Source organism: Alligator sinensis, unplaced genomic scaffold (genome assembly GCF_000455745.1).
Source record: "Alligator sinensis unplaced genomic scaffold, ASM45574v1 scaffold798_1, whole genome shotgun sequence".
Taxonomy (NCBI): domain Eukaryota; kingdom Metazoa; phylum Chordata; order Crocodylia; family Alligatoridae; genus Alligator; species Alligator sinensis.
Window position 1 is genome coordinate 320,594 of NW_005842138.1, and position 9,645 is coordinate 330,238.

The window sequence follows — 9,645 nt, forward strand, 5'->3', positions numbered from 1 at the left end:
TGTTCCCATGCACCTGATCAGAGAAGTGATGCCCTTGAGGGGAGGTGGCGGGGGGGGCAGGCAGGGGAGAGAAGCCATAATAAACAGCTGAAGCACTGCAGCGAACAGAATAACTTGAGGTGCCTCACTGGGACATGAGCCTTGGGCATTGATTTCAAAGCAGCAGCAGAATGGTGACCCTCAGGAAGCCCATGCTGCAGGGTTGCTACAGCTGATGCATGGGGAGCCAGCCACAGCAGAAGTAGCCCTGAGCCCCTGCCAAGTTGGCTTTGCAGCTCATGGCAGCCAGGGTCTTTTGATCCCTGGGGTGAGGTAAGCCTCGCAGGTAGCCCCCTCCCCTCCTCTCTTGTCCACCAATGTTCAGCTTGGCACACCCTGGTCTAGTTGGTTTCTCTGTGTACTAGTGTAATATAAATAGATAATGGTAAGTTTATATCTTATTGTCATTTTTATTTAACCAGGAAACTGACATAAATATTACCAATAGAATTTTGTGATTTTTTTTTATTTTTATCTTCCTGAAGTATTGACTTACAGGTCTGGTTCACTCCACTATCTTCCCTTTTATTCAGATGCAGCGATTAGTAAATAACCAACTAAATAAGTTTTTCAACATTGTTGCTAGGTTTTATGTTATATACTCTATCCTGACCTTCCAAAAAGTGATGCTGGACATTCACAGTATCATAGCAAAGGAGGGCTGGAAGAAACCTCATAAGGCCATCTAGTCCAGCCCCTGCTCAAGGCAGTCCTGTGTAAAACATCCCAGCCAAGTGGCTGACTAAGCTGCTTTTTAAAATGTCCAAGAACGGACAACTTCTACAGCTTCTCTAGGTACACTTTTCTAACAGCTGGTCACCTTCACAAGCAGAAAGGTCCCCCTAATCTCCAACCTAAATTTCCTCTGTTGCAACTAGTGTCAATTGTTCCTAGCCCTGTCCTCTACAGCTATAGACAAGCCCATCTTCATCCTCTCTATAATCACCATTCAGGAATTTGAAGACAGTTATCAAATCCACACACTGTCTTCTCCAGGATAAATAACCCTGGCTATTTCAGCCTTTCCTCATAAGCCTCATCTCCCAGCCCCACTAATCATTTTTGATGCCCTATGCCAGACTCTTTAACTGTACACATCCTTCTTGAAGTGTTGACCCAAAACTACACATAGTACTCCAAGGGAGGCCTCACCAGTGCTGAATAGTGTACAAGAATCAATTCCCTTAATTTGCAAGTGACGCTCCTACTAACACAACCCAGGATGCTGTTGGCCTTTTAAAAAAAAAAACCAACACGCTTTTGGCTTTTATTTGAGCTTAATGTTCCATCCTAGCACTCTTAAATCATTAACTTCAGAACTTCAGTCTAGCCAGCTCTTCCCCGGTCTGTATTTGTGCATGTGGTTATTCTGTTCCAAGTGCAGGACTTTGTATTTGTCCTTAGTAGCAAGGTCCAAGACCACGGGGTGGACATAATGCCCCCTAATGACTGTGAGGCCCCTGCCTGGCTCAGGCTTGACTGCAGCCCTTCCCTTGGATCTTTCCTGCTATGCCTTGATCTTAATAAAGGTCCTAGAAGGGAGACTGCCTCAGGTTCTACGTGAGCCTGAGCCTGTGTTGATCCTTACTGGACTTTCCCAGGGACCCTTAGTAATAGTCCTGTGCCCCAGACAATCAGGCCTTCTCTGTCTTCCTGTGACCCTTTTGGGCACTGATCACCTTAGGGGCTCCTTGTATGGCTCCTTACCTTCCCCTATACCATGCCCTAAACCTCATAGCTGTTACTGCTTGATGTTTGGTCCTTTTGGGCACCAGCCCTCTGTCTGCTGGGCCCCTACGGCCTTGCACTCTGCCCACTCTGGCTCAACAGCTGCTTTGGCCTTAAGCCTACCCCTGGCAAGGCTCCAAGCTATTGCATGCCCCACAGGCACCAATGGCACCTCTGTAACTGCCCATTATAGCCCCAACCCAAAATGCCGGTTAAACTGCAACATAAGCACTAAGCTCCTGGGCTACAACATAAACATAAAGGGATAACAACCCTCTGCCTCTTAAAGAGTTTAAGCTTCACTCCATAATACAGCCTACCTCTCAGTACTAGACCCAGGACAGATCCCTGGGGAGCCCCACTTGATATCTCTTCCCAACTAGACATTCAGCTATTGAGTATGATTATCCAAACAGTTCTTTATCTACTTTTGTATCCTACCTTGGGCTCCTCATGAGTTCCCCCAGCCTCACTGTTCCTGTAAGCAGTGAAGCAGTTCTCCAGTGGCTCTCCTGGACAGGAGCTCCTTCCCCTGAGGCTGCCAGGGAAAGACTTCTTGACTGGCTCTGGCTTATATACCTCCAGCCTGAGCCCTCTTCCAGTCATGTGAGCTTTTCATTAACTCCCTGCACCACATGCAAGCAGCTAGCTCCCTTAAAGGAGCAGGCACACCCAGTGCACTGCTACATCCTTGTTGAATCTCACCTGATTGATTACAGACCATTTCTCCAGTCTATCTAGGTCTTCTGGATCCTAGCCCTGCTGTCTGGAGTGTCTACAATTCCACCCAACTTGGTGTCACCTATACATTTTCTAAGCATGCATTCAATTCTATCATCAAATTAATTAATGAAGACATTGAAAAATACTGGACCCAGAACAGATCCCTGGGGAACCCCACTTGATATCTTTTCCCAACTAGACATTGAGCTATTGAGTACTCGCTGAGTATGATGATCCAACCAGTTCTGTAGCCACTTTACAGTACTTTAATATAGTCTGTATTTCCTTAACTTGCTAATGAAAATGTTGTCAGGGACAGTCAAAAAATGTGCCAAAGTTAAGGTATGCCAGATCCACCGTCTCTCCTCTCACTTTATCATAGAATGAAATCAGATTGTTCAGCAAAGTATTCTCCAGGGCTGTGTGTTCTTTTAGGCTTTTAACAACATTAAAAACCTTATGAACACACTATGGATCTTATTATTTAAGGCCTATGACCGATGAATCAGTTACTGTCCACAGCAGCTGTTAAAAACAAAATACCAACACACCACAAACAATGATAGCAAAATATCACCAGCCCAACTTAAGAAGTCCTTACTGCAAGCAGCTGTTTTGTTTCTGTAAGCTCCCATGAGTTCCTTCCTTGGAAAGGGGAAGAGGTTATATGCTTCCTGGTGAGTTAATTGGCAAGGTAACAAGGGCCACCCGCCAAATAAACCTATTTGTTCAATGCTTGCTGTTTCTGTGCTATAGAAGAGAGTGAAAGTAACCATTTCAAAGTTACTGTACAAGTTAAATGATATGAAGAAGTGAGCAACTTGCAAAACGTAAATGTTAAAACTACTCCTTTTAATAAGATGCTGTTAAAAACACAACTGAAAAATATTTTCTATCTTAACAGCCTTTCTTTAACTGCTAGGCAAATATAATGCTATACTGAAAGGAATTCTATCTATCTGAGGCCCTAAACTGGTGGTTCTTAACTAGGGTGCTGTGATGCATTTGTTACTGTCAAGGTGACTGCCAGGTAAAACTGTCCCTTGCACAGGGCTGAGGCACACATGCACTCATGCTGCATTAGGACTCTCTGAATACCCTAATACAGACAGGAGACCTGGTTTGTACTGTAACCCTTCCCAGTTTGATCCCTTCCACACTCCTCCCAGAAATGTGGGATAGTTCCAACTACTTACATTTGTTTCTGGGAACACGGGAAACAGGGCTGACCTAAATCAGGCTACAGCCTAAATCAGTTCTTCTGTTCACATTAGGATTATCGTAGATTTCATAGATTTCATAGACATCAGGGCTGGAAGGGACCTCGGAAGATCATCGAGTCCAGCCCCCCGAGCAAAGGGCAGGAAGTCAGCTGGGGTCATAGGATCCCAGCAAGATAAGAATCCAGTTTCATCTTGAAGGTGTTCAATGAAGGCGCTTGAACCACCTCTGGTGGCAGGCTGTTCCAGACCTTGGGGGCTCGGACAGTAAAGAAGTTCTTCCTTATGTCCAGCCTGAAACGATCTTGAAGTAGTTTGTGACCATTCGACCTCGTCATCCCTTGGGGTGCTCTGGTGAACAAACGTTCCCCCAGATGCTGGTGGTCACCCCTGATAAACTTGTAGGTGGCCATCAGATCACCCCTGAGCCTGCGCTTTTTCAGGCTAAAGAGCCCCAGGGCTCTCAGCCTGTCATCGTAGGGTCTGCTTCCCTGACCTCTGATCATGCGCGTGGCTCTTCTCTGGACTCTCTCAAGCTTCTCCACATCCTTTTTGAATTGTGGAGTCCAAAACTGGACACAGTACTCCAGCTGCGGCCTCACTAAGGCCAAGTACAGGGGGAGAATGACGTCCCAGTAACAGTAAAATCAGAATAAGACCCACTGCTTCTCATTGCTGAACTAGTGTACTGAATCCTGCTAGCTTCCAACAGATGTTACTATGTTACTGTGTTTCCAGAAGCAGATGTTTCATGATCCAGTTTTTTCTCTCCCAGGAGTAAAATGCCAACATAACTTAAATTCTAAAATTTCTTACCATCAGTGGCAAATATGCTGACTACACTACCATCACAAGAAGCTCCTCTTGGAGGCCCCTGGAGAAGCAATGTCTAACAGGCAGCCTAAATGTTTTCCTTATTAGCTCCTAGACTTCTAGTATACAAAGGTTTTCCTCTGAAGTTGTGAAGCAAGATAGTGGCACTATATTGCAACAAACTTTGCTGGTTTCGGCATATTGGTCTCATAATTTACCTTTAGAACACAAGCAAATGTTTCCTATGAGTTACAGAGAAGGATTGCTATATTCCCCTCTATTCAGCACTGGTGAGGCCACATCTGGAATACTGTGTCCACTTTTGGGCCTCCCACTACAGAAAGGATATGGGCAAATTGGAAAGAATCCAGTGGAAATCAATTAAAAGAGCCCAGTGGAGGGCACTGGAAAGAGTCCAGTGGTTAGGGGGCTGGGGCACATTACTTATGAGGAGAGGCTGAGGGAACTGGAGAAGAGAAGACTGAGGTGGATTTAATAGCAGCTTTCAACTACCTGAAGGGTGGTTCCAAAGAGGATGGCACTAGACTGTTCTCAGTGGTGGCAGATGACAGAACAAGGAACAATGGTCTCAAGTTGCAGCAAAGTAAGTTTAGGTTAACTATAAGGAAAAAAACTCTCTCACTAAGAGTGTTGTAAAGCACTGGTACAGGTTACCCAGAGAAGTTGTGGATTTTCCATCATTGGAGGTTTTTAAGACCCAGCTAGACAAAGCCTGAAAGACTGACGCAAAGTACCTATTTAATAGGTTGGCTTTTTCCTGGGCGTCAGTTGTCAGTTGTCAGTTGCCCCATCTGGGTCAGCAGGGGTCCAATGTTGCCCCTGCTTTTCCTCCGGCTCCCCACATATCTGAAAAAGGACTTCTTATTGTCCTTGATGCTCAAAGCTAGCTGGAGTTCAGTTGCAGCCTTGGCTTTCCTGGTCTGCTCCCTACAGGACCGGACCAGTGCAGAATAATCCTCCTTGGAGGTGACTCCCATCCTCCACCCTTTGTAGGCCTTTCTTTTTAGCCTCAGGAGATCTGCTAGGTCCCTGGAGAGCCAGGGGGGCTGCTGTGCCCTCTTGCTGCCTTTCCTCCGAGATGGAATAGACTTAGTTTGTGCATTGAGGATCGCTCCCTTGAGGAGCAACCACTCCTCTTGAACTCCCCTCTCCCTGTGGTCACGGTCCCTTAGGGCCTCACTGACAAGCCTCCTGAGCTTGTCAAAGTCGGCTTTCCTGAAGTCAAGGACTTGCGCGTTGCTGACCGACTTGCCAGCTTTTCGGCGGATGGTGAAGGTGATCAGCTCGTGGTCGCTGTCACCCAGCTTCCCATCGATCACTAGGTAGCCAACTAGGTCATCCCCAGTAGCCAGTACCAGGTCGAGCAGCGCTTTGCCTCTCGTTGGCCCATGGACTTCTTGAGTCAGGTAGAGGTCATCCACGCATGAGAGGAAGCTCTGCGTTATCAGAGAACCCTAATGCAGCAGGAGGAAAAGCATGAATGCAGCAGGAGTATTCCTGGGCTGGCTGTACAGCAGGAGCACGGGGAAGTTTTACCTGTTGGAAGCAGTACCTAGTTGAGAAGCACTGAGGCAAATTAAGGCAGTACCAACAGTAGTTTTCAACCAGGGGTGCCACCATATTCAGAGGGGTGACATGATTCTGAAAAGGCTAAGAACCATGGCTCTAAACCCATAAAAAATACACATTTATAACTTGGGACTTGTGTCACTGGAGTACAAGAGCACTACTGTGTACAGTTAAGTCTCTGCAAAATTGGGGCCGAAAAATATTTCAAGGCAGCTATAGCGAGCGAAGCAATACACTGGATCTCAATTTTGTGGGCATTTATATACTTACTTAGCATTGTTAAAAGTTAACCAAACATGTGTTAATGTCTGTAGAATCAGGACCTGGGGATGAAATGTTACATTTCTCAAAAAGCCATCCTTTTATCACAAACGGTACTGGAACAAGCAAATAACTCACTATAAAGCCTGTTGATCAGCAGCATTTTTAAGCTCATCTCTCTAGATAGATAGCAGTAGAGATAGATACAACTCACACACATCAGCATAAATATTTGAATGTGTGTGTCTGTACACACACACACACACACACACACAATGATAGACAGATGTGTGTGCATGCACATGTATTTGTGTGTGTTTAGGATTGTGTACATAAACACCTGTGTGTGTATAAGTATCTTTGTAGGTATTCAGGTATATACATATGTTTGTGTGCGTGTGTCATTGCGTGGGTTCACCAGGGATGGCTGGAATGCCCCTAGGGCTCCATGACCATGCCAGCTCTGCCCTGAGGGTGCCTTCTAATCTTTCCTGCCACATCTTGTTAGTAAAAATCATAAGTAGGGAGGCTGCCCACGAGTTTCTGTGTGGCCACAGCCCTGTTAAACCACATTAAACCCTGCAGGCTCTTGGACTCCTTGCTGGGTCCCACTCCAAGTCAGTGCATCACAGGACACTAAACATTATGGGCTAGATGTGTGGCTCCAAAACCTCCCCTTTTCTACACCCCATGTCTCACAGATGGTATATAAATATTGTTCCCTCTACTGGGGTATTAGACTACTCAGCCTCTGCCCCTGTTATGCTGCTAGGCCTTCTAGCCTAGACCCACTGTGTGAGGCCTGGCTTTGAGGCACTGTCTTTAATCAATCCTTTCTCATCACTGAGCACCTGGCCCTTGTCTGCTGCGCTCCCTGGCACTGGGCTCTCTGTCCCCTGTAGCTGTGTCCTTCTGGTGATGGGGCTTTACATAATTGTGTGCCCCCCTCTGGGCACTAGTGAGGCCTCCACATCTCCTTATAGCCTCATCCCAAAATCACCGGTGCCAATGACAACATAAACATAAACCCCTGGGCTATAACATAACAATAACAATGGAGACCAAACTATTCCCCTTTAAGAAGGCAAACTTCTCCCCTGGTATTGCGTGCCTCCGGGCCCTGGGTACCTTATGAGCTCCTGAGGCCCTATTAGTCTTGCAGGCAGCAGATCAGGCAACCAAATGTCTCTGGGTAGCTCTTTCACATAGGAACTCGTCCCCCTGGTGGGTGCCAAAGAAGTAACCCTTGCCAGCCCCAGCCCTTGGGCTTATATGTGCCCAAGGCCCTGCCTCCTTCCGGTCAGCTGACCATATGCAGATACCAGATCATTCCCTCAATAGCCTGCTACCCAGACAACCTGCAGCTGTGGAGCTCTGCCTAGCTTGCAGGAGCAGGCATGCCTTAGTGCCCTGCAACAGTGTGTGTATGTAATATATATTTACATACATATATACAAACATACACGCGTGCACACACACACACACACACACACAGAGGACAAAATATTTAATGACAAAAGTAGATCCAATGTGTAATAGTATTATGACACTGCATGTGACCTGGTAAATGAAGGGAAGTAATTATGTACTGAGGTATAATATTTTTCCTTTGTGAACATATGGATCGAATTTAAAAAGGGGACAGTGAGATAAACAAACAGGAAGTCAGCAGAATGAATCTTCAGACAAAAAATAGCCTCTAATACATGCGTGAAAGACAGTTTGCTTCAGGCATCTATCTCCAACAAGTTGCAGGTCCACTTGGCAACACTAAGAGGCTGGAGATCAAATGATCAGTAAAAATTAAAAGCAGGGTTTTTGGTTGTAGCCATGTTGGTCTAAGGTAGGCAAGGTTCTTTGGGTAGATATGATATCTTTTATTAGACCAACTATGTAGTTGGAAAAAAGTTTTTTCCAAGCTTTTGAGTGCAAGCCCCCTTCTTTAGGCATCGGGAGTTTCTGCTGTTGTTCTGTGATCTCCAAGGAACGAAGGAAGCTAAAAGTGTTACAGAAGGTGACTGAGAATGTAAATAGATGGAAATTAGGAAAACAATGGGTAGCAAAGGGGATGGGAGGGAACAAGGGGGAAATAATGTCAAATCTAAAGTCTATATTTAGTCCATGATTTTTTGTATCCAGTAGATCTATGAAATGAAGTTCATAGGCCTGTCTATGTAAGGTGTTTTGTAAATTCCATTTGAGGATCAGAACTGAGATATTGGAAAGAGAATGGGTTTTTGTGTGTGAAATGTGCACCAATAGGTAATTGGATATTTTTGTCTTTGATGGATTTTCGGTGTGCGTTCATTCTTGTCCGCAGCTGTTATTTGGTTTCTCCTACATATTTTCTATCACAGAATTTGGAGCACTGGATGATATATATATTATATTATATATATAATTTCTGGAGTACTTCTCAGAAGAAGATCGCTTGTTAAATGCTGCCTTAGGAAACAGCTGACAAAGAGAGAGGACTAAGAGGATATTCTTGGTAGGATACCAGAAAGTTGGTTCTTCCCAACTTTAGGCAATGGTATTTCTTAGGGAAAAGAAGGCCTCCATTTACTCATTTTAAGATATATTTTCTCTGAAATATTTTTGTTCTAAGTAAATGAGGAGACTTTCTGGTTAATGTATTAGCCACCATCTTTGCTCTCACCTGGAACAGAATTGAGAGTCTAAGTAAAATTTGCAGACGTAATCAGAGTCAGTGCTAGAGGACTCCTATCCCAGACCTCTTTGGACTATGGAGAATAGTATGATGCTTCCCCAAGAAGAGGCAATATCTAAAAGCCAAAGACTCTACATAAGCCTGGGGCTATAAAACCAAAAGACTAGGGACATATGTGACATCCAATTAGTGTCAGAGAGGTAGCTAATTGTGACAACATGTATCTCTCACAAATTCTGTATTAATGGCGCAGAAAATATTTCCTTTTCATTGACATTTTTAATACACAGTAATAAAACAAATGCTTAAACAAGTACAGTACAATTTAAATGTGAAGGAATATAATTCAATTCATGAGAAACAGACCATGCTCTAGACAGGATATTCATCACTTCTTATTCAGTTTTGCTTGAATGTTGCAGAGGTTTCAGCTTTTGAGTATGGTTATTTTTCAGCTGGACTTTTAATATTGTAAAGTTATGCATTTGTGTTAGGGTGTACAGTATCAGGGTGCTGAATATGTAATGCAAATAATGCAGTAACTAATGTGTACAGCTGATTTAACAATATTTTCCAGAATTAGCTATATGGAATTTCAGC